The sequence below is a fragment of the Canis lupus genome, chromosome 2 (assembly GCF_048164855.1).
Source record: "Canis lupus baileyi chromosome 2, mCanLup2.hap1, whole genome shotgun sequence".
In the NCBI taxonomy this organism is placed as follows: Eukaryota; Metazoa; Chordata; class Mammalia; order Carnivora; family Canidae; genus Canis; species Canis lupus.
In genome coordinates, this window is record NC_132839.1 from 50475893 (window position 1) to 50503226 (window position 27334).

Below are 27334 nucleotides of genomic sequence, written 5' to 3' on the forward strand. Positions count from 1 at the left end.
ATTAAATTTTTTATCATTAGTGGGAATTTGTTCTTTGAATTGGGGCCGGATAGGAATGGCCCAGAGTTTTTCCCTCTGCCAAGTAGTGTTGTTTTCAGGCCTTTCTCTTTTTTATTCTTTCCCTGTCCTTCACTTCTGGAAAATCTGAAAACCTAAAGGTACAGTAAGTTGGGTTTTGAACCTTCTTGTAACATTAAATACACCCAGGTTTAAACTTGAACCTTTTCCACTATTTCTGAGAACTTGGAAGGAACGTTGTACAGCTGGACCCTGAATAATGCTAGATGTGAACTTTTAGTAATTGGGATTGACTTAAATATTTAAAGCCACTTTTATTTTGAAGGATGGCTACAGGTACCTTTTTTTTTTTTTAACATTTTTGGATAAAGAGACCTTTGGTCTTTTGGCTAAGACAAATTATGTATATAAATTAGGAAAGATGAAAGTTTTCTTCTGGAAACATCTAGTTGGTTAGAGCAGTATTGTAAATGACAGAAATAAATGTTTTTTTTTTTCTTTCTAAAAGATTGTGCCAGCAACCAGGATGAATGAATGTTTTTCTTGTTTACATTAAGTATCTTGGATTGCACCTCTTTAATCTTCTTTCCTTCTTTCCTTCATTAGAGAGAGGGGGAGGGGCACAGGGAGAGGGAGTGAGAAAGAATCCCAAGCAGGCTCCTAGCATGGAGCCTGACACAGTGGCTCAATTTCACGACCCTGAGATCATGACCTTAGCTGAAATCAAGAGTCAAATGCTTACTCCACTGAACCACCCAGGTGTCCCACCTCTTTAACTTTTCCATTATGTCTTTGCCCACTGTATGTTTCCTCCTTTCTGGTTAATTCAGTAGGACTCATTTGTTACACTGCAAACTGACTCCCTGCAGATAAGGTGATAACTGACACCTGTATTTCCTCTAGATTATAAGCCCCTGGAGGGTAGATTTTATCTGCTTTGTTCATCGCTGTATCCCTAGCACCTAGCATTGTGCACTGCACATAGAAGTTAGTTGCTATGCAGGCAGTATTTGGATTGTTGATGGATGGATGAACTTGTGACAGAACTGTACATATTTTCTTATAATATTTTTATTTTTTAAAAAGATTTTATTTATTTATTCATGAGAGACACAGAGAGAGAGGCAGAGACACAGGCAGAGGGAGAAGCAGGCTCCATGCAGGGAGCACGATGTGTGGGACTCAGTCCCGGGTCTCCAGGATCACGCCCTGGGCCAAAGGCAGGCACTAAACCGCTGAGCCACCCGGGCTGCCTAGAACTGTACATATTAATGATATATGCAAATTATTGAACTATTAATAAAATCTACCCTGTTGAGAATAAACAGATTGTAGTTTTCTCTTCCTGGAATTGTTTGTAGTTTGATTCTGGTGAGTTAAATCATCCTTTTTGGGGAAGAGAAGCGCCACGTTGAATAGAAGACTGGCTAGTGTTGACCAAGGCTGGTGGTAAAATCTGTACAGCTCTTTCTTGGTTTTTGTGCTTGGTCAGTGTAGGTCACTTTATGTTTTAAACTGTCTAGCTGTTGCTTTACCTTTTAAACTGTTCAGCAGCTCAACACTGACATGAGACTAGGTGTGCCTTGTCTGCCTAATTTTTAAGAAATGTTATACAGTAATTTTCAAACATACTCAGAGAAAACCTCAAGTAGACAAGTAGAATTGACCCCTGTGTGCCCATTATGCCAAATTCTAGACATTAGCAAGATTTTGCTGTTCTCTTCATACATCAGTTTTTAAACTGAAGTTTCACTGAGATATAATCCATATAAGGTAAAATTTACCCCTGCTTCACTTGAATATGCTTATTCTAGTAGTCTTGAAAGTCACTACAAAACTATCATTTTCTTAATAGGGATACTTAAATGGTATTTTTACTCCAATATATAATACTGTAAACGATGAGATGTCTCTGCAAATCGTGGCATGGTATGTTTCAGGGATATGGAACTAAAGACTAATTCACAGCAAATGAATGCTGAGTAGCCTTTTTGCCTTTTAACGGAAATCATTGCAGAAATAGGACCGTAAACCTTCTATTAAGCACTTTTGTATGAAATCTGAGGTTTCTGTTAAATTAGACATGGGAAATTAAGCAAAGCTGCACAAATGACTGACCTGGGCAGTTTTTTGAGTTCTTCTCCTTAATGGTAGGCTTTTTCCTCCCCCTTCTCCTCAGATGATTGTTTATCTCTTAATACCAGTATAAGAATGTTGTGAGTTATACGAAATGATTTTTGGTTTCATGTCAGTAGTTTTTTCACTTCCCTTCATAGAACTTAGTAAATTTATTTTCCCTTGATGATCTGTTTTTTTTTTTTTCTTTAAATGCATTCCCATTTGTTTTGATTTTTGTGAAGAAAATACTTTTTAGGTAACTGAATATCTTTGTGAATCTCGTACTTCCTTAATAATTCATTTGGTCATGTGTATAGAAATCGTCTTGATTTTTCACATGCTTCCTAATTCAGGTCATCTTAAAAGTTCATTTGAAGCTTCAGGAAATACTGATTTACTGGTCTTTCATGGTCGCTATTTGTATATATTATGTTATAAGCTCATGGATTCTAAGGTGCAGTTTTGGTTGCTTTGCCAAAAGTCTTATGGCAGTGTAAAGATTACCCCTTTAATAGTTAGCTCGCTAGCATATGTGCCTGGAAAGAGCATTTTCGTTCCTAGTCTAAGTAAAAATAATGGACTCAAATATGAAAGGAAATTCAGGAAAAAAATTATCTATTTTCTCCTTTCAGCTTTGGTGCCTGTTGAAACCAAAGGGACAAGGTCATTAATATAATATAGCTGTCATTTATTAGGAGCCTCTTTTGAGCTAGGTATCTTAGGGTTTACCAATTCTCAGCTCTGCAAGGTATTTTTATGATTTTACCAGAAGAGGAAATTGATATTTGAGAAGGTTAATTAGTTTTGAGTGTACTTCAACAAGCACTTAATGAGGGCATGCTGTATGTCAGGCACACTGTTAGGTGCCAGGGATCCAGGGATGAATGAAACTTAAGACATGGTTGCTGCCCTTAAAGTGCTCATGGTTTTGTTTCTTGATTATTATGTGATAGCAGCAATTGTAATTGTAATAATTTCCATCACTTATGACTGCTGTGCCAGGCTGAGTACTGTGCGCTCTGTATACCTTTCTTTTTAATCCCCACAGCCCTCCGGGGTGGGTCTGTTTCTACTGGGTTTCATGGAGTCTGAGTGCTCGGGGTCACACAGTTGGTGTGTGGCAGAGTTGGGACTAGAACATGGATCTCTAATTCTAGGGCACAAGTCCTTTATATGTGTGGTCAAGAACATTTCTAGCAAGGCTTGAAATAAGTAATTATGTGAAAGGGACATCATTGTGAGCTGTGATTTTGGCAGAACTTTATACAGCTTTGACTTGGCTGGTAGATTTATTTTTATGATTAACTTTCTACTATATTATTTCTTATCCTAGAAGTCCTCAATTTTCATGACTCATGAAAGACGTTTTTATTTTAGTTTTATTAAGAATGGTAATGTACAGTTCTTCTAGAAATTTGGGAATTACACATAAATAGAACAAAGTATACTTCTGAATAAATGACACTACCGAGAACATTTTTTTGGTACAATTTGGTGTTTTTCTGTCCAGACTTGAAAATCTATAGAGGTTTTGTGTGTGTGTGTGTGTGTCTACATTTACATATATATACCATTTGTGATCATATTCCATACACTCTTGAGTACAAGAAGATTATAAAACATATTACATGACAATACTTTTACATGCTATCAAGTAACCTAACACAGTTATTTTAATGGCCAAATATAGTATTTCATTGTGTGGATTTAGATTTATCCTCAGTTTACTAATTACCCTCAGTTGAATAATTGTCTATCTTCTTCACTTCCTCTTTCCCCTCTTCCCTGCCTCATCCCCACTATTATAAACATTGCTGTGATGAACAGCCATGTTTGTACATTTTTGTATCCTTGTTTATCTCTTTCTTACAGAAGTGGAATTGCTAGGGCAAAGGCTGTATATTTCAACAGCTTTTAATAGATAACGCCAAGTTGTCTACAGAAAGCTTTTATCATTGGTCCAGTATGATTATCTGTTTACCATTTCTCCCTAACTTTTAGAAAGAAAGTTTTTAAAAAAATCCAACATTTAAAAGAAAGTTTTAAATGCCATAATAGAATTACTGGCAAACAATTATAAATAAAAGGGAAGAGTTTGGAATAAGAATTGTAGAGATGATAGGGAGTAAGGTCCCCCTTTATACAGAGCGCTCTATGAGAAATTATTTGTTGCATATCCGATGAGATCAGGCGTGTTCAGGGTGGTATGACGATAGACTATCTGTTGCATATCTGAATGAATATTAGAAGCTTTTAATATTATGGGCAGCCCGGGTGGCTCAGCAGTTTAGCGCTGCCTTCCTCCCAGGGCGTGATTCTGGAGACCTAGGATTGAGTCCCACGTCAGGCTCCCTGCATGGAGTCTGCTTCTTCCTCTGCCTGTGTTTCTCTCTCTCTCTCTCTGTCTCTGTCTCTCTCATGATTTGATAAATAAAATCTTAAAAAAAAAAAGTGAGCCATTTTAAGTGCATTTTAAGTGCTGCTGCTGACAGTTTAAAAAGAAAGCTTTTAATATTAATGTTACATGGGGCACCTGGCTGGCTCAGTCAATAGAGCATGTGACTCTTGATTTTGGGGTTGTGAGTTTGAACCCCACATTGGGTGTATAGGTTACTTAAAAAAAATATAAAATCTTGGAGTGCCTGGGTGGCTCAGTTGGTTACGTCTCTCTCTCTCTCTTTTTTTAGATTTTATTTATTTACTCAGGAGAGACACAAAGAGGTAGAGACATAGGCAGAAGGAGAAGCAGGCTCCCTGCTCCCAGGGAGCCTGATGCAGGACTTGATCCCACTCTGGGATCATGACTGGAGCCAAATGCAGATGCTCAACCACTGAGCCACCCAGGTGTCCCTAAGCGCTGGACTTTTGGTTTCAGCTCAGGTCATGATCTCGGGGTCCTGAGATCAAGCCCCATGTTAGGCTCCACACTCAACAGGAAATCTGTTTCAGGTTCTCTCCCTCTGTCCCATCTCCTGCTTGCTTACTTGCTTGTTCACTCTCTGTCGCTTGCACTCTTTCTCTCAAATAAGTCTTTAAAAAATAAAATCTTTAAAAAATAAAAATGTTTCGTCTAGTTTACTTATAAAGATGCATAATCTACATGTGCTCCTCAAATCACAGTTAAGTGTTGACATTCTGCTTTAAATAACCCAGAAAATAAGCAAATTAAACATGGACTGTGCTTTTGACTTATTAATATAACCATTTTTCTTTGAGACAAAGATGAGTTAAATGATCCCAGCTATGGTAGCATTGATTTTTTTTTTTTTTTTTTTAAAGCAGATAACGTTTGCCAAGATTTTCTGTGCTATGGGTAGGAAGAGTGTTGCCTGACAAGTTAAAGTCAGATTGATGCATAAGTTCATCTCCTGGCACTATTAATGCTTCTCTTGGGCATTCTTAGGTGTATTATCTTGCTGTTCTTTAGCCTATTCCCCATTGCAGAGAAGGAGCTGGTTAATTTAGTAGATAAATCATATCACTAGAAGTAAAAGAGGGTTCCATAATAGTATTATCCTGGGACATGTGGTTATTTATTTGTGAGAGGACTTCTGTGGTCATCTTGGAAGGACCTAGTTTTGACAAAGTGTACCCAATTGTTGAACTGTTCAGATTTCATTGCTGTCTGGGTGTTATTTTGACTTTGAAGGACCCTCTGTTGAGGACCTCTCTTTGCCAACTTGAATTGCCAAAGAGCCTCTGTTTTGGAAATCTTCTGGGGTTAGGTGAACTCCCCTCAGCCGTGTTACCTCCATATTATGTGGACTTGACTCTCAACAGTGTGCCATCCTTCTTTCTCGTCCCATGGGGCTCTTGAAATATTCTGTTTCCCGAAGAAGCTAGTCATTTTTATTCGAGCATTCACTTGATAAAACTGTCCTTATGGAGATACAGCAAAGGAGAAGTGATGACATTGAGTAGGTCAGGCAAGAAATCGGATCTCAGCATCTCACATTTCAGAGGGATTCTCCCTGTGAGTCTCATAATTTTTCTTTACTGTCTTATGGATCTTCTGGGCATGAACATACTGGGCTTGGTAAATCAGTGTTAGGAGTGAAATGTTTCACTGCAGTTGTCCTGAACACCTGACAAGACTAATAGAGAACAAAGTGATAAGAGACTGAGTAATGTGAGAGTAATAAGAGAATACTAAGAAAGTAAGGATGCCAGATTAAAATCTGGAGATTGCATCTCATAGACTTTGGTAAAAATAAGGGTAAGTTCTGATGCAGAGCATTCAGTAAGAGGAACTTGACTGTTAGTGGACAAACACTGGACTAGGATTCAGTAGTTTGAATTCTAGACTTAGTTTGCTGCTAGCAATATTGGATGAGTCACTGAGACACCCCCACCTCCTGTTTCTGCCGTGAAAAGTGGAAGTATTCATTTTTGTTTGTTTTGTGAAGTTTTTTCTCTAAAGGTGTTCTCAAGCCCTGGGGTTCCTTAGAATTAGGGGAACCAGGCAGCCTGGGTGGCTCCATGGTTTAGTGCCGCCTTCGGCCCAGGACGTGATCCTGGAGACCCGAGATCAATTCTCCCGTCGGGCTCCCTGTGTAAAGCCTGCTTCTCCCTCTGCCTGTGTCTCTGCCTCTCTCTCTGTCTGTGTCTCATGAATAAATATAATCTTTAAAAAAGAAAAAAAAGATTTAAGAATTAGGGGAGCCACACGGACCTGAACAAGGCATGGGGAGGAGACCTAGTTGTCCCCCCAGAATAGCTCCACTTTCTTCTGTTATTTTTGTGGGTTTCATATAATGTTTCCTTTGAAGAAAGTCCCATGGCCAAAAATCAATTTGGAAACATCTAGACCAAAAACATCTTGAAAATGGCTTTTGATGCTAAGATTTGTATCTTAGTGAGTATCTATGAATACTCACTGTCTTTGTTTTTGGTATAGTTTTCTCAGGGTTAGGGAAATATTGGCTCAATTGCCGAGGAAGTATGTAGTACAATGGATAATTGTGATGTTTGACTGCTTGGCTGTGTCCTGATGTCAACTGCTCATGAGATATTTCTCAACCAAACGTAATTAAGCCGTTTTTGCTGTTCCTAACTTGGGGAATCCTCATAAGAAGGTAAAGAAAACCATATTCCTTGCTTATCAAATATATTCATACTACTTGCCACTTTAAAAAAACATCTAACTTGTAGCATTTTATGTAAGATGTCTCCTTTCACCCTAGGTTAGTCTTGTGAAGGACCTGAAATTTACCTTAGATGAGGAAATTGAGGCTCAGGGATTCTGTAGCTTTTCTGATGTCCCACAACAAGAGGGGAGAGAGCTGGGGTTTGAAACTAGGATTGTATTTCTAAAATGTGTACATTCTTTATTACGTTGGCGCCTCTCCTTAATTTACGGGGGATTTGTAGCTTGAAGAAATTATTAATAGCACCATTACTACTCATGTTTCTCATTAATTAAATCTGGTCATGTAAGTAATGGGAAACTTTCATTGTTCTTAACTGCTTAGATTATGCCAAAGACTCTTAAAAGGGCAGATGATTTGATCAGACTGTATATATCTTCCTTATGTCTTTATAAATATGGATTAAATGAGAAACCTATCAGATTAGAGGAAGATGAAGCCATCTGTATGCTTTTTTAAAAGCTTAGAAAGTATACCTAAAAGAATAATAATATAAAAGCTAAAAAAAATCTACAACAGATGATGTGAAATTCTTTATAGAATCATAGATTGTTTTGTAGTCTTGAGATTCATGATTGTAGGGCTGCATGGGAAATGTGACAGTTTTCATGCCTCAAGAATAGGTTACCTAATTGCAAAGAAACTGGGCATTTGTTTTCTTTGAAATGTAATAGTTGATTACTGAGCATTATAAGGGACATCACATTGTGATGGCTCTTAGTGCTGCTTACAGGTTTCTAGTTGTCCTTTCGTGCACACGTGGAGGATCCACTGCCCTTGCAAGACATGGTCACGTGACTTCCTCTGTCCAATGAAATATAAGCAGGAATGAAGTGTTACTTTTGGATAGAAGCATTTAAAAGTTGATGTGAAATTCTTCCCCGCCCCCACAGTGTGGGGTTGTACCATCTGATCGAAGCAGGTTGAGTCCTGAGCTAAGGCATGAAGGACAGCTGCCCTAGAGAGTGGCCTAGAGACATGGTGATCTTTGAGCAAGGGAGAAGGAAACTTTATTGTGATCAGTCTCTTATTGCTTCTGGTTGTTTCCGTAGGATAACCTAGCCTATCCTAATGTTGCTATCTGCATCATCAGTAATTTTTAGTGTAATAAATTGCTAAGGAGAGGGACTGACCAAGAACAGAGCAAAATTACTTTGGATGCAGGTAAGCTCAGTGATACAAAAATACCACTGACCCGTGAACAGTGAGGGTTTGAACTTGTGTGGGTCCACTGAGAGGTGGATTTTTTTTTTTTTTATCAAAACAGTACAGTGCTGTAAATGTATTTTCTGTTCCTTAGGATTTTCTTTTTTTTTTTTTTTTTAAAGATTTATTTATTTATTTTAAATTTTTTTTTTTTTTAAAATTTATGATAGTCACACACAGAGAGAGAGAGAGAGAGAGAGAGGCAGAGACACAGGCAGAGGGAGAAGCAGGCTCCATGCCAGGAGCCCGACGTGGGACTCGATCCCGGGACTCCAGGATCGCGCCCTGGGCCAAAGGCACACGTGAAACCGCTGAGCCACCCAGGGATCCCCTCCTTAGGATTTTCTTAATGTGTTCTTTTCTCTAGCTTACTTTATTATAAGAATATAGAATATAATACACATATAAAATATGTGTTAATGGACTTTACTAGTAAGGCTTCTGGTCAACTATCAGGAGTTAGGTCTTTGGAGAGTTAGAAGTTATAGTAGATTTTTGACTGCGCTGGAGGTCAGTACTGCTAATCCCTATTTTGTCCAGGGGTCACCTATATATATTGAATGGCAAAGTTTCTGTTTAGCTATCATCCATTTTATGTTCTGTCAATTTTTCTTCCAGAAGCACAGTTTTGGTCATATCATGACCTCACTCTCCATGGAATAAAATCTGAGTGAGGCTTGCTATAGGTTGGTCCTGGCGTGCCTTAAAAACTGTTCTCTTGCCACACTGAACTGTACATTCAGCATGTGCCCTTGCCCACTCCTGTGTTTGGGAAGCATGTATCAACCACTTTGCATGCCAGTACTGAGATTGGACTCTGGGGCACATTGAATATTCCTTCTCTCATTTCTGCATGTCCAAATTTGACATAGTTTTTGATATGAGCTTTGAAGGAGATTTCTTATGTTAATGTGCTTAATTCTTATAGTTGGGTATCATCTCTCTGACCTCTCAAGCCTTTGTGGCACACTACTTTCTATCCTGCATTATAAACTTGTATGTATGTCCTAGGCTAGTGTTAAACCTTTCCCTAGTACGTAGCTCCAAAGCATATGATAGAGACTCAGTAATGTTTACTGAGTAAATGGTTGTTAGATTGTGGCTGTGTTGAAAAGCCAGTTGGTTGATTAATTTGCTTTTCTGTTTGACAGATTGTTATCTTCAAACTTCTGCCTTCCTTGCTTGCACTTGCCACTTTCTGGCTATTATCATTGTATATGTATACTCTTAGCATTCTGAGGGTGATGTAGTAGGGCCTTATGTGGCAGTGGTTTTTCTTTTTTTTTCCCTTTGAACTGTATCTATAACGTTATATCCTAAGACACAGTGACATACCAGTGAATCTTCTCTGCCACTGTGTAAGGTCAGTTTTGTGTTTCCTTGAAGAGTTATGAGGGTTTCTTAATGTATGGGGTAAGTCTAGGACTTATGAATGTATGGGTCACCTGTTACAGTTCAAGTTTTGTTTTGTCTTGGAATTTTGTTTTCTCTACTAACAGTCTTTGAAAGATATGTGCCTTTGATTCAGAGTTTTGAACTGGATAGTTAAAAGACCCAGATTTGACTCTAATTTGGCTACTACTATCTAATTTTAACTAACCAGTTGTGAACTTTGTATCCACAAAATAAGTGGGTTTGACAAGAATTCTGTGAATTCTCATCCTGATTTTACAGAGGACCAGGTAAGTTATTAGAGTTCTAATATTATGTGGCTGCTGAATTAGAGAAAAAATTTTGGTGGAGTTGGGGTAGGATGAAGCAAACTTTAGTGCTTACTATATGCTGGATGCTACTTATTTTATTCACTGTTTATTGGCTTTATTCATTTTATCTCTGTGTTTCAGTTAAGGAAAGCTGAGGTTCAAAGAAGTTAGGATACTTGTTTTAAGCTGTATAGCAGACAAGAGCAGGATCCAGAGCATTAGCTAAAATCATTCTCCAAAGCCAAGGTCCTTTTTGTTGGTAATTACAAGCAGTTCTGTATTTTGCTAACAGAATAACCTTTAGAACCAAAGGAAGGATGCTTTGGATGTCTCTTGGAAGAAGGACTCTATGTTGCATATGATAGTGTTTGTAAAATCTTAAAATATAAAAGAGAGTGTCTGAGTAAGCTCTCTTTCTGGATCTATTAAGATCTATTAAGATTTTGCCCTCTGTACTGTATAGTGGACGAGTTTTTTGTTTCCGTTGGTGTGCTTTCTATCTGACATGAATGAATCTGACTGAAATCCCCACAGCACTACATGGTTTCATGAATGTGGGTTTGCCTTGCTTTCTTTTGACTAGTTTTTGTGATCTTGAATTAGATACTTAGCCTTTTTTGACCTGTAGTTGTCTTGTGTGTAAAATGCAAAAACAATACTTTGTTTAATATGTTGCTAGATTTCATCTGTAGTTGTAGCTGTGACTGGAAAGAACTTTTTTAAAGTGTGGATCATGGTATAGGATGTTGGAAGAAGGTAAAAGAAGACCTACACAGAGCAGCCTGAGTGAGTCAGCAGTTTAGCACTGTCTTTGGCCCAGGGCGTGATCCTGGAGACCGGGGATCGAGTCCCACGTCGGGCTTCCTGTAGGGAGCCTGCTTCTCCCTCTGCCTGTGTCTCTGCCTCTCTCTCTTTGTGTCTCTCATGAATAAATAAATAAATAAAATCTCCAGGGGGAAAAAAAAAGAAAGGAAAAAGAAGACCTACACAGCAGGTACTGATCTTCTCAGTGTACATTCCTATTAAGAAATAAGTCACCTATGAGATTTGTTTGTTCTGGTTTTAGGATTTGTGAATTGTTCACTGCTCCTAATGAATTGTTTGCAGCTGTATTTTTTGTTAATTTTTGTAAATGCAACTGAATTTCATAATCAACATCTTGTGTAAGCAGAACAAAGATGCTTTGGAGGGAAGAGTGTGTAGAAGCTGACGTGATTTTTGTTTCTAGAGGCAGATGATTCTGAGATTCTTGCTCAGCCAACACTCGAAATAGCATATTAGAAGCTAGGCCTTGAAAGAACTGAGGGAGAATAATGTACAGTCCCAGTTCTCTAAAAGCTCATCTCTGGAGGATAAGCATCTTGCTTGCAAAACAAAAAGAATAGGTATGCCAATTTTAAGTACAAGTCGTATGAGCTCATTGAAAAAATTTTTTTGAGGAGAATAAATGGAATCAGCCACTAGGAATACAAAGGTAACTTTGGGTAGATGGAGAGAGATGGGATTTTGTGCTGTGACAGTGATGTATGCAAGTTGTAAAGGACACAGATGAGGGATGTGACAATTTGAACCAAAGAGTATTTCTCTTTGGGATTTTACATTCTAGGTGTGGGTTAACTGACCCAGTACCTCTTGAGTACTGTTGCTTCCCTTTCCTTTTTATGGCCCTTTGCTATGGTTATTAGAGTAAGCATCATGCCCATTATTTTCCTGGGCTAGTCGCTCATCACCAATTCAGTTCAAGCCAGGTCCTGTCATACTCTTTTGTGAACAACCTTTGACTGTTGTGGTTGTCTTGAGGCCTGCTCATGCCCTTGCTTCTTAACTTCACCTGGGTCATGACACTGGCTTCCAAGTGGGCCTTCTGCTTCAGATTCTGCTTACCTTCATTCTTCCTGCTCACTGTTCCAGTTGGCCTTCCCAGAACACCTTGGAAATTCAAACCAAACCTCTTTCACGGGTTTCCAGAGTCAAGTTCAGACTACTGAGCTTGGCAGTCAGACTTCTTCCACCTTGACCTTACAGCCTTCCTTTCCAGCCTTTTTACTTCCCAGGTCATCACTCTGTTGGTGTTCTTGGTGTTTTACTTTCCCAGGACTGGGCTAAGGTGGTTGGCAGCTGGGACATTGCTCCCTATCTGTGACTTTCCAGATTTTCTCACTGTGCCCTGAACATGCCTGTATTCCTGCTGTGCCCTCTGCCTGGAATGCTCTCACCTCTGCTTGCCTTTCAGACCCCAACTCAATGCATTTCCTCCCTGAGTTCTTCTGTAGCTGCTCCAACCCAGGGGATCATCTCCCTTCCTTAAAAGGATTATGGCATTTATTTTCTGTGCTGTTTCATTGGGCAGTTGATTATAACTGCTCTGTATTGTGGCTAGTTTTGTGGGTGTGTGTGTATATGTATACCCCTGTCCCTCTTAGTTTCTTGACATGGTAACCGTGTCTTATACTCTGTACAGTCCTGTGTACATAGGTAATTGATAGCTATTCATTCATCTGTAGATTTTTTTTTTTTTAGTATTTTATTTATTTACTTTGAATGAATGGGGGAGAGGAGCAGAGGGAGGGAGAGAGAGAGAAGCAGACTCCCCACCTAGTGGGGAGCCTGACTCGGGGCTTGATCCCAGGATCTGGAGACCATGACCTGAGGGCAAGGCAGGTGCCCCTATAACATTGGTTTTCAAAGTGTAATCCATGGACGACCCTTGAGGATTCCTGAGACCCTTGCAGTGAGGTGTGAGGCCAACATTGCTTAATAATACTGAAATTATGTTTACCTTTTTATATTGTTGCAGATATTTGCGCTAAAGCAGGCTGGATAAAACTGCCGATATCTTAGCATTAATCAGGGCAGTGGCACCAAACTGGATTTGGGTAGCCATGGTCTTCAAGCAGTCATGTACTGAGAGTGAAAAATAGTGCCAATTAATGTTCTCAGTGAAGCAGTTAAACATACTGATTTTATTAAATCTCAGTCTTTAAGTACCCATGGTTCGAGGGTCTATTTGGCTTGGGAGGTGAACGAACTGGCTTTATTTTATTTATTTATTTAGGGAGGAGCATCCTTTTTACTTAAAGGGAGGGTTGACGAACTGTGGTTACTCAGAATTTGGGTGTTTGGCAGACTTTTTCTTGAAAGTAAAGTAAATTTGTTACTTTAAGAAAAAGGATTGGAAGTATTTGTTGCCAGTGATAAAAATTGAACTTTGAACTGAAAAATTGGAAATTTGGAAAACTTAGATTTGCCACCAGGATCTTTATGGCTTTCCAGTATTTAAACACTTTCTCGTGAATTTGGTGGTGATAAAATGTTCGTTTCTTTTAAAGATTTTATTTTTGTGTTATCTCTACACCCAACGTGGGGCCTGAATTTACAACCTGGAGATCAAGAGTTGCCCACTCCACCCACTGAGCCAGGAGGTGCCCCACAAATGTACTTTTTTAATATTGTATGAGGAAGGTGTCAAAATTTGGAAGAAGTACTGTACGAGTTGAAGAACCAGTATTTTTCAGGTGATCAGTACAGGATATTACCTTATCATGCATGGGTACTTATTTCTACCCTTTCTATGCAAAGTGGAAGATAGAGCCAAGGCTTTTATTGTCACAAAGTACAAAAAAGTCATTGATATGGATAAGTTTTATATTACAGCTAACCTTCTAAGAAACTATCACTTGTCAAGGTTTAGTATAATATCAGAAGAATATTAGCAATTATTTGAAAAGGATATTAAAATACTCCTCCCTATTCCAGCTATGTACCAGAGGCTGGATTTTTTTTAATATACTTTAACTAAAATGTTGTATGTTATAGTTTGAGTGCAGAAGCATATGTGAGACTCCCAACTGTATTCTATTAAGCCAGACATTAAAGAGGTTTGTGATAATGTAAAACAATATCACTTTCTCATTAAGCTTGTTTTGTTCAGAACATAGTTATATTCTTTAAAAATATGCTATTTTAATATTTAATGAGTTCATTGATTTTTAAAATGAATTGATATATATTTAAAAGCTTCTTGGTTTTAATTTCTGATACAATAACTGTCAATAAATATAATCCGTATAAATAAAAGGTCTTTGGGATCCTCAAGTTGTAAAGAGGAGTCTCAGAAGACTAAAAAGGTTGAAACCATGAATTATAGGTTACAACGGACTGAAATAAGCTAGCTGAGGAAATACATTAGTTTCTGGCTTAATTGAAAATCTTAATAGGAGCAACACAGGAAGAAAGAGAAATGATTTGTTTCTGTTTGTATTATACTGAGATATTGGCCACGTAATATGCGTCTGGCCCTGTGTCAAACAGAGTACCTGTATTATTTCCTCTAACCTTTATTTTGCAATATGTGCATATAAGTCAGCACTGTATCTCCTTTATAGATCGGTAGTTAGGATAAATCTTAAGATTGCAATCTTAAGATTGCTCATGCAGGGTTCAGGTAGTGGCTGTGGGTCCTGTTTATGATTGCTTTTAACCCAGGCCATAGGCTTGTACTGTTTTATGGAACCAGGTCCTCAGAAGATAAGTGGCACTTCAGAACACCCTGACTGGAAGTCTATAGGCTTAATTTCTAATAGGTTAGAGTAGTAGGTAAATGTAGCTCAGGATCCAAGAGATTGACAGGATGGCTTTTGTTCAGGGCCACTGCTTGCATTAGCGGCCCCTCTGGATTTCATTCAGGGGCACAGAAAGCTTAGGTTGTCTGAAAGTGTTGTTTTGGATCAGCAAGGGATTTTCCCATGGGGAGAAAGGGAAACGGGCCTGAAAGTGAAGTTGGGTCCTCTTCATGCTGAAGGGAAAGCAGCGTGAAAGCACAGATTGAAAGGAGGGAAAGCTGCTGGACCTGCACCCCATGCCGGAATGTATGCTGCACAGCTTCATCCCAGGTTGCTGAGAATGGCAGTTGGTGTTCTCAGGCCCACTGGTTTGGGACCCCCTGCAGGGCACTTGTGTTTCTGCTGGTGGGTCTGCTGACTGGAGAACTCACTGTTTGTACTGGCAATGCCTCATGTGCCTGCACAGCTCTAATTTCTGGCTTGGACAAATACCTGCTTTAAAATTGTCTTGAAGAATGTATTTTGAAATTAATTATGTGAACATCTTTATATTATACATTATAGCTCTTAAAGAGTATAGATGTTTCTCTTATACTTTATTATAACTATTAAACTCTAAATATCTTTTTTACCACCTCAGTGGAAATGAAAATAAGGATACCTATGTTAGCCTGAACAGCAGGGAAAGGAGGTGTGCTTCTTGTTCATTTTGATTTTCATTAGCTCCAGCTTTATTCCCGGATTTCTCCCTGACACTCAACCTGAGCAAAAATCCGTCTTTCACGCAGCAATTCGGTGGACATTTTATAGTTGCAACTTGTCTTTCAGATTTGTGTCCTGTAAATAGGCTTTGACAGGGGGCAAATTTAAACTGTTGTAAAGATGGCCGTTGATTTCTAAAACTGCATTTTGTGGTAGAATTGAATTGCTAATTGTGTTGAAGGGGTTTTAAAATGAGGGAAAACAAAATGAGAACTTAGAAATAGTTGCACAGTAAAACAGTAGAAGAATATGATCATCATGCTTTTGTTTCTCAGTGAGTGTCAATAGCTTTTTATTCCAGTGATCATTAACAAAAAGATTTCTGTATGGAGGTACATACACATATGTAAAAAATGAGTTGTTGTGAGATGCAGATGATGCTATAGAGAATAAAGATGGGAAATACAATGTTAATACAAAGGTACAGAGTGTTCCTTCATTTAGTCACTTGGAAAGGGTTGCAGAGCTCCAAAAGTTAGTTTAGCTAAGTTGGTGTACTACATATTTTGTTAATTTTTAGGTCAAAATTCCTTCTCTTGGTGGATGCTTTTCTAAGATGAATGGTTAATTTGTTCTTGGTTCTTTTCAATGTTCATATTTGAGCACATGAAAAATTGAGACGATTTGCTAACAGACTGTTGGCATCTGCTCGAGACTTTTTCTTTTAGCCTTCCCTTAATATCTGGGAAGTACGTGACTGGATGTGATCTGGGAGTAGGGTTAGTATTCTCTTTTCTAAAGTTGGTTCTGGACTTGTATTATGTGGAATTACAGCTTTATGATTGGTGGGGGGCATGCGTATAGCTACAGAGTGTGACTAGGGGTGTTGTATGAGCTTTTTGGGTTGGGTTCTCTGGGGTTGGAGTGTTTTGCTTCTTAAATTGTAGTTTCAGGTTTGGAGTGGTAGGTTACTGTAGAAATTAGTAATTTTTCTTGGGTGTCCTGAGGAATTTCAGATGGAAATGACTTTGTAAAGTGAGACACGTGTGTGCTACTTATTTGCTTTTAAAAGAGTGATGGGAGTTTTGAGAGGGAACTCATGCACTCAGAGCCCTGTAGTTCAGCTGGCATAGCCCCTTGATCTGAGCTCAGGATTCGTGGGCATAGGCAGTTTTGTAAACAGAAAAATGAGTTAGAGTGGGTACGTAAATGGCATTATAGAGATTTGAACAAAGTTTAATTTCTTCTATGACTAACTAGTTTTTTAGTGGGAAGAGAAAATTTGAGAAGTTGGGTAATTTGCTTTAATTTGCAGGACATATGAAGCATCAGATCACATCTGTTAGGATTATGGAAATTTTGTTGTATGTTTGAATGTTAGAGATAGTATCAAGGTCATTCTGCTGAAAACTGACCCATCTGAAAACCTTGTATGTTCACACCAGTTGATGTTCACCACGGTCATGGTTTTGCTGTCCTCATAGGTCATTCCTCCTCTTCCCTGTAAAAGACAGGACATTTTAGGCATTTTAGTAAATTTTACACACATGCTTCTTTGAAATTGTACTGTAACATGAAAGCTGACCTGCCCACCAGGGGTTATGTACTTGCAGAGCTGATCTCTGGTATCTGTAAGTGGTGGTTGGTTTGTTGGAGTCCTAGAAGTGTGCTGTGTTTCAACATGAATAATGGAATTTTATTCACCAGTTTAACTGTCTTCTACCATTCCTTCCTCAAAGAATATTAATGCCTAATTCAATCAACTGATTTTGGCAATGAACTTTCCCCTTAAAAGCTTGCTAACTTAGGAACGAAAGGTAACTTTTTCTTTTTGTTTTTGTTGCTGATTGATACTAAGTTCTAGATTGCTTTTGGAAATATTAATATGTTCAAGCTAGGCAGGGGCAAAGCTTTTTAAAATCTACACCAGGTGGACTTCCAGTAGTTTTTTGACTTTGAGATTTTAGGAACCTCATTTCTGGGAGCAATTTTGGCTTTGCTGCTGCTGCTTAGCTTAAACCGGTTAGGTAGGACCCAATGAATCTCTGATCTGATCCTTTTTTGATACACCTGAAACAGCATTCAAACAATAGATCTTTAATTAAAAAATATATTTTATGTAAAGATAAACTAGAAATCACTGAAATGTAGTGGAGTGTTGGTCAGTTGTTGTAGAGGCAGGTTATATGCTCAGGGGTTATTGTCAGGAAGAGAAATGTTGTAATATAAGGACAAATGATGCATTGTTTAAAGAACAATCCATTATTTCCCCATTGACAAACTTTTTATGCACTTATTTGGGAGCAGGAGTATCATTGGTAGAATTACTAATCCTTCTTTTGCTGATTAAAAATGACGGCCATCTACTGAATTGTAGCCATAAGTCCTAAGTGCTCTTTTATCTTCACTGTGAGCCTGGGAAGAAGGTGCCATCATCCTAGTTTTATAGATGGGGAAATGAAGCCCGGATGTTAATCAGCTGTTCACAGTAAGCCAAGTAAGTTATCAGTGCTGGGCACTGAACCGAGGGCTGTGGTTCCAGCCCAGCATTACCTGGTGTGTATATCGTGAGCTACATAATGTGATCGAAAGTTTTCTAGTAGTCTCATCAAAAAAGTAAAACAAAACTAGGTGAAATAACTCTAATAATATTTTCTTAAATCAAAACATACTAAAAAAATCACTTCAACATGATTAACATAAAAACCAGATATTTTGCATGCATTCTTTTTTGTATTCTTCCGTCAGTGTGTTGTTTTACATGTGTAGCACATCTCCATTTGGACTAGCTGCTTTTCACATGTTCAGTGCCCTCAGGTGACTGGCGGCTGCTCTCTTGATTGGTATGGCCCTGGTATGTGGCTGTTGCCACTTCTCCATTCTGCTTCTCCTAAATGTGTAGGTACTGAACCAAGACCTCCCCATCAGCCTAGCTTTTGCATGTTTTTGAATGATAGCTAACAGTGTACAATTATAGCATTGACTAGTTTAGTAAAATCAGTCTTTAGAAAATGTGGCATAGAGGTCTTATAGGAATACAGACATTTGGTTTGTCTTTCCCAAAAATTTCCCTTTTAGAAATTCTCCTCTGAACAGTAGTAGGTGATACAGGTTAAAATAAAGTAGTCAAATAGTATTTAAAAGGCAAACAGTTGTGTTTAAGGAATGTAGTCACATAGTTATCCTTAATAATAAAGACCACACTGGCTTAAACCACCTTTTTTTTTTTTAAGATTTTATTTATTCATGAGACACGGAGAGAGAGAGGGGCAGAGACATAGGCAGAGACAGAAGCAGGCTCACCGTGGGGAGCCTGATGCAGGACTCGATTCCAGGACCCCAAGATCACAACCTGAGCCAAAGGCAGATGCTCAACCACCCAGGTGCTCCTGGCTAAGACTATTTTGAAGCACAAAAAGGAAACAGTTGAAATAGTGCGGGCTTAAGGTAGATTATTAAATTCAGTATCTGTTAGTGTCTGCTATGTGCTAGGCTTTGTATATATGTTTAGGGATTAAAATAAGAAGTGGACCCCATGCTTGAGGATCTCACCCTTACTTAGAACAGTTGTTTCCAGAAAGATATTTTTTCCCATCTGATTGGGGTTGAGAAGAAAAATTGGGGGATGATGGGATGAGTCAAACTCTTGAGGACATTTCACCATGAAAACAGTGTTTGCTTTAGCTACAAACCTGATCCCATAGCATTATAGGATTTCAGAAGAGGACTTTGCAGACTAGTGCTTTGCAAACTTCTTTGTGTGCATTTTTAAAAAGTATTCTGTTATACTGAGAGAGTTGAATTGTGACAATCTCATAGTAAGTTTATAGAGTCTTCTCCTTTTGATAGCCTGTGACTTAACATTATGTTGCCACATTTCTATTCTTGATAAAGACCCAATGATCGTATTGATGAACTCGGTCTGCATTTTTGACCAAGGTTTTCATCCAAGTCATATCTAGAATATGATTGTATGTATTCAACTGGATATTATTATATATAGAATTGCTTGGTTGCAAGAAATGGAAATACAGTTGCCTAATCATTTAAAGTTTCTTGGCATTCTAATTTATTTCGGTTGGGAGAGGAGAGGCCTATTTTTCCGAGTTTAATGTTTTTGTTTATTTGGTTGGTTTCTTTGGTGAGAAGGTAGAGAACAGAGTGCAATTATTAGCTAACCAGCATTTTTTATTTTAAGAAATGTAAAGCTCTTGAAGATAGTATATGCCTTTGTGAGAAGTAACAAACATGTACGTCTGTCATGTTTTCTGAATTGCTGAGTGTCATTGTCTAAGGGTAAATAGGGCAACAAATGGGGAAGTTTGTGTGCCTCATTTTCTTTCTGGTTGCAGAGAGAAGAGGGAGGGAGAAAGAAGACACACCTTTCATATTCATAGTTTCTAGATGCCTTAAGAAGGTCTGACCCATGAAACAATGCTCTCAGAGCAGTGGTAGCTTCACAATGCAGGCTAAAGCATAAAGTTGTCACTTTATGTTTATGGTGACCTGCAGAACAGAGAGCCGACTCATGACTTGGGACACCATTGCTGGGCCCTGTGGCCTGGTCTCTTACCTGTCCTGCTTGAAAGAATGGATGTGTAGTGTGTGTGTGATTTGTTTTGTTTTGTTTTTGGTCCAATATGAAGGCCACTGCTTAACTATTTCTAAAGCAGTCAGTTGACCATATCCATATGATAAGATGATGCCAGATAACTTTCCTGAGGGTAAAAATGTAGACTCGAAATAACATTTTGAAAGAGGTCAAGAGTACTATTTTATTTCAGAAAATTTATCTGAGTAGCATGGAATGTAGGGCAGAGAAACAAATATAAAAGATAGATTTCGTTTTCGCTGTTCAACATTGGAAAAAAATTTAAAGAGACCACACCTAAAAAATTAGAATACTGCATTTATTTATTTATTTATTAAAATTGTATTTACTCATGACAGAGAGGCAGAGACATAGGCAGAGGAGAAGCAGGCTCCATGCAGGGAGCCCGACATGGGACTCGATCCAGCGTCTCCAAGATCACACCCCAGGCTGAAGGTGGCGCTAAACCGCTGGGCCACCGGGGCTGCCCTAGAATACTGCATTTAAAGGAGTTTTGTTTTTTCCTAGTTTCATAGATGAGGAAACTTGAGTTATTTGGAAGTCTGTGAACCATTTCCAGTAGGATTTCATTAAACAAAAGTCCAGATGGACAGTGACTCAGAAATCAAGGCGATAACAATTTTGATTATGTTTGTGTGACTTCTCAATTTTTAGAAAAAACAGTGACAGTCTCAGGGAAGGTAAGTATTTTGTGAAATCTGAGTGTCACAACAGTACATGGCACACATAGAATTGGGATCACATTGGGGGATTGTTGGCTTTAGACTGTTGGAGCTCTTGTAGTGTACCATTGTCTCTTAAAGGCTGGGCAAAGCTAAACCTAAAAATAGTGAAGCTTATCTGCATATTTGAACTTCTGGAGCAACTGGAGTGGATCTCTTACTCTCTACCACTTGCAACTGAATAATTCTCTCCATCTGTTAACAGCTTGATTGAGACATCCTCACTGCCTCTGAGGACATTTTTGAGAAAGATATGAAAGAAACATGAACTAGAGCATAGGAAGTGGAATGACAAAGAGTATTTGGTATTTTCTGCCACTGTCAAAAAAAGCACCATTTGGTTGGAGAGGTTGCAAGAGAGTAGCATATGTTTTGATGGAGGGGTGTGTATTCGTGTTTATATCCTTTTTTTTTCTTTGCTTCTCCTCCAATCTAATGTTCATTCTTGTCGAGACATGACAGTGTAATTAATGGAAGAGGCAAAGACACTTCCTCCCCTGCTGATGCATTATAGACTCACAGGTCCAGGGAGGGCAGCTGAAGGAACATTTTACTTCATAGGCTTGTTTTTCTCAAATTTCTGAGTAAAAGCTTATTTTTCAAGCTGCTAATTTTATAGTGTGTATGAATTGTTAAAGAACTGTTTTTCTCCATGTTTAAAGAACATTTGTGTTAGTAACCTCACTGCCCCCTCCCCCAGTCCAGGTTGATGTGAGAAGTACAGATAATGGTGGGCTCTCATAATTTCCATCTGCAAGTGATTTATCCACGGTCATTTGTATGATTACTAGGTACCAAGCAGTGTGTGTGGTCCTGGGGTCGTACATTTTTAGGAACTCATCCCACCCCCAAGGAACTTACATTCTGGTAGGAGAGGCTATGCTAGGTGGCCTGTAATTACAGTATGGTGGGGATCTGCTGAGAGGTTTGACAGTATGCTTTGGAAAGCACAGAAATGGACCACTTGACTCTGTTCAGTATGAGTTGAGAGAATTAGGGGATTGTTTCTTGAAGGTGGTGGTGTTTCTATTACCGTGTTTGAAGGAAGGGGTGGAGTTGGCTAGAGAACAGTTGGGGTTAGACTGGGAAAGACTTGGAGGAGAAAGAACTTTGTCCCTTGCAATGGGGAAGTTTTCAGGTTATGTGTCATTTTGACTCATCTGTAAGGAAGTGTAATTGGCCTAGTTTGGACTTGACTCCTCTTGTCATTTGAACAAAGTTCTTTAGTAGAGAAGTTTAAGAAAAAAAAAAACTTAGTATTAATCCTACTCTAACCTAAACTAAGTTAACCTAATCAACTGAACAAAATCAAACTGAGCCACATATTGTCTCCTTCTCAGTACATCCCTGTTTATGATTCTAAATTAAGGAAGAAACCCACCCCAGCTTTGTTATTTGTAGAAGTTAATGTATAATTTCTTATATTGGTACAAATCTATCTCAGTAACACAGATAATAACTCAGCTCTGCAGTAAACAGAGTGACTGAAAACACTTAACACCTTATTAATACTCTATTTTTCTTAGCTAATATGATATTAACACCTTATTAGTTATGATGTATTGCATGGCCAGTATACAAGTGAGCTACTTGAATATGGTATAGTATGTATTCAGGTTTATTGGAATTATTTTTACAATATTTACAATGAAAAATCTGGTTATAAATGATACTTTTCTGGGGGCGCTTGAGTGGCTCAGTCTTTTGGGCATCTGACTCTTGTTTTTGGCTCAGGTTGTGATCTCAGGGTCCTGGAATCAAGCCCCGAGTTGGGCTGCATGTGGAAGTCTGTCCCTCTCCCTCTGCCCTTAATTCCCATGCATGTGTGCATGCGCTTGCGCATGCTCTCTCTCTCTCTAATAAATAAAATCTTTAAAAAATGTTACTTTTCGGGGCAGTCTGGGTGGCTCGGCGGTTTGGCGCTTGCCTTCGGCCCGGGGCATAATCCTGGAGACCTGGGATCGAGTCCCATGTCGGGCTCCCTGCATGGAGCCTGCTTCTCCCTCTGCCTGTGTCTCTGCACCGCCCCCCCTTCTCTCTCAGGAATAAATACATAAAATCTTTAAAAAAAAAAAGTTACTTTTCTGGGCATGTTTAAATTATATAACATAAAAACTTCGATTTCTTTTAATTATGGGAGTCTCAAACTATATGTTCATTTAAAGCCTTCTAAGGACTTAGGCTAGGCAGAAAGAACTTCCTCATTCTATTATTATAGGAACTTAAGGCAAGGCCTTTGAAAATACTAGTAACTGGTGGGATATATCTGTTTTTTGAGCAGGTAAGATATAGTTTTGGTTTTTAAAAATAGCCCAAAAGAAATTTAGAAACAAGATTAGTGTAAAAGACTAATATATAAATTGCAGAAAACTGTCTTGTGTAAAGAAAGAAAATAAGAGACATATCTGTAAAGTAATGAGTTTCTAATACTATTTGAAGATCCTTGTAAAAGGATCTCTCAAAAATACTTTGAGCAATGGCAGCATTGATGGAGTAAGTATTGACTCTTCCGAAAAGACTTTGCATGGGGTAATCCTTGGTTCATTGTATAATTTCCAATTTTGCCTTTTAAGTGTTTGGTAAAGTAGTAAATAACTAGTTTGAAAATAAATTGTGGTTCTCCAAAGCGTTTCCCCATTTAGTTAGAATTGTTTTGTCAAAATCTTCGGTAATGTTCTGTATTGGTTTTTACTTAATCTAAATGTAAGGTTTCACTGTAGCATGAGACCTTGATAATTTTTAAGCCAAGTGCTAATTAGAGCAGTTGGCAAAAGAGCAGTGTTCAGCCAGTGAGGCGAGAATTTAATCATCTCTTACAGTGTATGAATGAGCCTTCGCTGTTCTGGGACCTTTGACAGTTTTTATTTTTATTTTTTTAGTATTTATTTATTTAAGAGAGACAGAGAGAGGCAGAGGCAGAAGCAGGCTCCATGCAGGGAGCCTGATGTGGGACTCAATCCCGGGTCTCCAAGATCACATCCTGGGCCACCCAGGCTGCCCACCTTTGACAGTTTTAGAAGCAAGGATCATCAAAGATGGAAATAGGTAGAAATCCAAGATTAAGTTTGTGCATATACAGTTTCACTTGTATTTTGAGGTAGTACAGTATGTGAATAAAATTTTTTTTTGGTATAACTGACATAGTTTCTTTATAAATTTTTGTTATAACTGACATAATTACACACATTTGAAGTGTATTTTCACATTTTGATTTGTGCTGAGGAACACAGAAAAATGTAAAGGAGAGAAAATAATTCTGAGTTCTTAGTGTCACTCAGGCAGAACTTGGTGGAAGATACTACGTGCTGGTTTTCATCTATTGACTTAATACAGTTTCTACACATTTACTATATTTTCTCATTTAAAATCCTAAGATCTGGGACACCTGGGTGGCTCAGCGGTTTAGTGCTTGCCTTTGGCCCAGGGCGTGATCCTGGAGTCCTGGGATCGAGTCCCACATCGGGCTCCCTGCATGAAGCCTGCTTCTCCCTCTGCTTATGTTTCTGCTTCTCTCTCTCTCTCTCTTTCTCTCTCTGTCTCTCATGAATAAATAAATAAACTGTTAAAAAAAAAATCCTAAGAACCCACAACCCTGTTTTTACCCTTAGATGTTTTTTAGAGGCTGGTGCACTGTAGGAGATTGTGACTTATTTTCACATCATACCCTCTTCTTCCTAACTGTTTCAGTGATTTTCTTCCTTTTCTTTGTTTTTTTTTTTTTAAGTTTTATTTACATAATTACATAAGTTATCTCTAGATCCAACGTGGGGCTCGAACTCATAACCCCAATATCAAGTCATGTGCTTCTCTGGCTGAGCCAGTCAGGGACCCCCTGAAGAATTGTCTTCCAAGTAATTCTTGTGGTTATCAGTTATATATATAGTAGTGTTGATTAGAGATGTAGAAAATCTAGTTTCAACATGATCTCCTTAGTACTGTTTTCTGGTCTATGGGAATTCAAACCTTATTCTTCATTTTTCTGTGCCTCATTTTTGCATTTTGCTTTCCTAGGCATAAATAACTTTGGTTGGTCATTAGAAATTTTGGAGTTTGCTCTCCTTCCTTCTTGTACATTGAAGTTTTGAAAAGCTTTGTGTTATAAACTAAAAGCTTGGTAGGGTGGTTTTATGGCTGGAGTATGAATAATAGCATGCAAGCATAGTGATTCCTTTAGGCAGAAATCTCCAGCTATTTGTGGTTGGGGAAAAAAATAGTCCTTTGAAAATCCCAGTGGAAATAAAATTGCTTTAAGATAAAAAAAAAAAGTTGGGGTGCCTGTGTGGCTCATTCGGTTAACCCTCTTGATCTCAGCTCAGGTCTTGATCTCAGGGTCTTGATCTCAGCTCTTGGTCTTGATCTCAGGGTCTTGTGTTCAAGCCCTCCCTATGTTGGACTCCACTCCCAGTGTGGTGCCTACTTAAAAAAAGTTAAAAGTACATGTTAACCATGTAAGTTTGGTCAATGCTAGAAATACTATTTTGAAGATGAAAGGAACTGTTGAAATCATCTTGTTAATTGCTATTGATGAGAAATTTGAGGGCTATGGAGGTGAGAGGGGACTGAAATAGGATGCTAATTCTGATAAGGCTAGTTGTAGACATATTTGTAAGAGTCTGCATTTGGGTTCAGAAAACCAGTTGTACAAGTATAGATGAAGGAAGTCTTGGTTTAATTAGCATTACTTGACCATAATAGGCTTCTTTTATTTTAAAGATTTTATTTATTTATTCATGAGAGACACAAGGAGGCAGAAACACAGGCTCTCTGGAGGGAGCCTGATGTGGGACTCGATCCCCAGACCTGAGATCACGCTCTGAGCCAAACGCAGATGCTTAACCTCTGAGCCACCCAGGCATCCCCATAATAGGCTTATTTTAGTCATGAGTGACTTTGGCTGTGAGAATTGCTCAACTGATCTTGATTTGCAGTAATAAAAAGTATAAGGTCAAAAAAAGGGGGTACTGGTGGTCCATAAGAGGAAACAAGGACACACAGAAGATTCAGAGTATCGTGTTGGATCCTTGATCACTTTTTTCAGAGGAACATTAACAAATGAGTTTGTGTTACCATCCAACTCATACTCCTGAGCACCATTTGAGACCAGAAGCCTAGCCAGGTTCCCCAGATGCTTCTGGATAATTGGTTCACTCTAATTGACTTCAGATGTTGGTCCTGGCCACCTGAATAGGACTAGTGTCTTGCCTGTTTTCCTTAACATTATTTCTTACCTTCTGTACTGCGTAAAGATCATAGTGATGCCCTTTACATTCCTAGAGGCCTGCTCAGCACATAGGACCCTATTTAAAGCTGTGAAGGTTAGAAATTGTTCTCAGTGTCTTGCCTTGAGCCTTTGTAGAGATGAAATTAAGATCTCTCCCCCCACCTTCTTCCCTCTCCCCCAATGGCTGGGTTTAAATGGTCATTTGTGGCTTTGTACCTGTGCTGTTAAGGTCTTGTTTATAAAAACGTCTTGTTTCTAAAAAGATTTATGGGCATAGCAGTGACTTTTTAGCTTTCCTATGATCTTGCACCTCAGAGATGGTAGCTGAGGGTAGTCTGAGGTTAGCATACCTTCAGGAATAGAAAAACCAGGAAACATCTGAGAAAGCACACAGTCAAAAATCATGCTAGGACCACTTGATCCTTTCTTACTAAGTGATCTTCAGTTTTTATGATCTTACCTTCTGAGTTTCCATTTGAGGAGGAAGGGAACTAGTCTTTATTGGACACCTAGGATGTGCCAGATAACAAGCTTGATTCTTTTACAACTATTTCATTTTTCCTTGCCTTATATTAGTGTTCTTATCCCACTTTTAGGTGAAGAAGCTGTGGCACATAGATGAAGTAATGTCATACATCTGATGGTGCTGGGATTTTAATTCAGTTGTGTCTTGATCTTAGAAGACCTATTTTATGGCCACAGAGGACAAATTATATTCCTCTTGTTTAGAATGGCCTAACAACCACAATTCTCTTCTGCCTAATTATGTACTTTAGTACGTCTTAGGCACTTAAATATGTTTTACCCTTTTTCCTAGTGAATTTTCTTGAATTCTTAATTTTCTTGAGTTTCTTCTTTAGGGTCATGTTTTACCTCTAGAATTTCCCTAGATGATCTCCCTTCCTCTTTCCCTTACAATACTAATGGTCCATCTGGGAGTTGTTTTTCAGGCCAGGGAAGAGGGAAGCATGGGAGGTAATTCCCTAAACTTCTTAATACTTTGTTTTTGTTGGACTAATTTCCTTTGCTGGTTGAGCATCGACTAGAGTGCTCTTGCTGATGCCGTTTGGTGGTAGGCACCCAGGAAAATAGTAACCTCCTTTCTGGCTCTCAGGAAATTTAAGATTTAATTTGGCAACTAAAGAATGCACAGTTGCTATTATGATAAGCGCCACCAGGCCATAGATTGTCTAACCAGGTAACCAGCCAGCCCAAACCAGACCACCGTTTAGAAGGGGGGAGGGGAGCACACATTTCTATCGTTATTAAAGGGAGGCTGTGGTTCTCAACCCTGGCCCTGGATCAGAATATCCTGGGGGGATT

The 27334-nt window shown here is 38.7% G+C and overlaps 1 protein-coding gene and 1 long non-coding RNA gene across 17 annotated transcripts in view; one reads left to right on the forward strand and one right to left on the reverse strand.

Moving 5' to 3' along the window:
• The window catches only part of AKAP13 (A-kinase anchoring protein 13), a 320680-nt gene that overhangs the window by 14721 nt on the left and 278625 nt on the right, over window positions 1–27334 (forward strand). The gene's annotated exons all lie outside the window — the stretch shown is intronic.
• LOC140617483 (uncharacterized) overlaps window positions 15821–27334 on the reverse strand; it is a 50320-nt gene continuing 38806 nt past the window's right edge. The window contains exon 6 of the long non-coding RNA XR_012017718.1: window positions 15821–16957. This is a non-coding gene — a long non-coding RNA (uncharacterized lncRNA). The remainder of the gene's footprint in view (window positions 16958–27334) is intronic.